This window comes from Hyperolius riggenbachi, chromosome 4 (genome assembly GCF_040937935.1).
Source record: "Hyperolius riggenbachi isolate aHypRig1 chromosome 4, aHypRig1.pri, whole genome shotgun sequence".
Taxonomy (NCBI): domain Eukaryota; kingdom Metazoa; phylum Chordata; class Amphibia; order Anura; family Hyperoliidae; genus Hyperolius; species Hyperolius riggenbachi.
Window position 1 is genome coordinate 24,012,275 of NC_090649.1, and position 1,874 is coordinate 24,014,148.

Genomic DNA, 1,874 nt, shown 5'->3' on the forward strand with positions numbered 1-1,874 from the left:
ATGTATGCACTCCCTTTGCTGATGAAATCAAATAATTTGATATGTTATTAAAATTTGGTTTGGTGACTACAAATTAAAGGGTAACTGAGACGGATGAAAAGTAAAGTTTTATACATACCTGGGGCTTCCTCCAGCCCCCTTCAAGCTAATCAGTCCCTCGCTGTCCTCTACCACCCGGATCTTCTGCTATGAGTCCTGGTAATTCAGCCAGTCAGCGCTGTCCGGCCGCTTGCCGCTCCCACAGCCAGGAACATTCTGCACCTGCACAATAGTGCTGCACAGGTGTAGTATGCTCCTGGCGGCGGAGTGTGTGCATGCGCACTACGCCTGACTGACTCAAGTACCTGGACTCATAGCAGAAGATCCAGGTGGTGGAGGAGGACAAGGAGGGACTGATTATCCTGAAGGCGGCTGGAGGAAGCCCCAGGTATGTATAAAACTTTAATTTCATCTGTCTCAGGTTTACTTTGTTACACAGTAGTACTATACTCTACATATGCACTCCCCACAGAGCTGCAAGGAATCCACTGAGAATGCTGTGCACATTGAACACAGAGGTGTTGTCTGTTTACAATCTCCTCATTCCCCTGCAGAGTACCTGCACATCATTCTTACATGTACCCACACTTACATTGCCTAGGGCCTGATAGATGTTCTTTGTTCTGGTCTGTACCTTTTACAACTACTCTTACCAAGGATTAGTTTTAGTCTAAAGGGAATAAATATAGTAGTCTACATATCCTTCTCACTTCAGTTGTCTTGTAAAATTCCTAAGCGTTGGCAGTTAAGAGACGAATTTCATGTTACATACTTTTAATCAACAAAATTGTAATATGCAAATTAGAGGAGTCGGAGTCGTGGAGTCGGAGTCGGTGGAATCCTAAACTGAGGAGTCGGAGTCGGTGGATTTTTGGACCGACTCCACAGCCCTGCTTTTAAGCAATACCAGTTGCCTGGCTGTCCTGCTGATCCTCTGCCTCTGATACTTTTAGCCATAGACCCTGAACAAGCATGCAGCAGATCAGGTGTTTATGATGTAATTGTCAGATCTCACAAGATTAGCTGTATGCATGTTTCTAGTGTTAGACAGACAGTACTGCAGCAAAAAAAAATCAGCAGGGCTGCCAGGGAACTGGTATTGTTTAAAAAGAAATAAAAATGGCAGCCTTCATATTCTTCTCACTACAGTTGTCCTTTAACAGACTTTCTCCTAATAGATAGATCCTTCTTGATCTGACATCAGAGAGGGATCTACCATTGCCACAGTCTGCATATCAATTTTTTAATTAATTCCAGCAATAAAACAACCACTCCCACCCCTGTATGATGGGCCTCCTAGTGTCCCCCCTGCTAATGCTGCTCCCTGGCACCCCATGTAGAGCATTAGCACAGCTAAACAATATATAAGGACATCTGAAGGAAGGTTTGCCTGAGAAGCAAAATAACATCCTCCCCGTCGGGGAATTGAACCCCGGTCTCCCGCGTGACAGGCGGGGATACTCACCACTATACTAACGAGGAGTACACTGACTGCTGCCAGGACAAACCCATCCACAGTGATATGTGACACCGTACAATATGCTCTACAATAGTGTAACAGAAACCATACAGTCCTACACATTGCAACATACAATGCTAGCTCTGAAGACCACAGCTCTAAACTTGCCTACAGCAACACATGGCTTCCATTCACTATATTAATGAGTGCTACATAAAAACAATGTGACACCCAGTGGAGCATATTGGTAATGCAACCCTCCTGTCTGACTGCTTTGAGTTGGTGAGTGCAGTCCTGTCCAGCTCACACTCACTGCCCTCTCTGCATTTGAAGGTGGTCATTTAGGCATCACACATGGTAAAGTGGGCGCTGCAAT

At 45.1% G+C, this 1,874-nt stretch overlaps 1 non-coding gene across 1 annotated transcript; it reads right to left on the minus strand.

Moving 5' to 3' along the window:
- Positions 1 to 1,449: 1,449 nt before the first annotated feature.
- Positions 1,450 to 1,521, minus strand: TRNAD-GUC (transfer RNA aspartic acid (anticodon GUC)). Its single transcript has one exon. It is a non-coding gene; the product is annotated as a tRNA-Asp (tRNA).
- Positions 1,522 to 1,874: the final 353 nt, after the last annotated feature.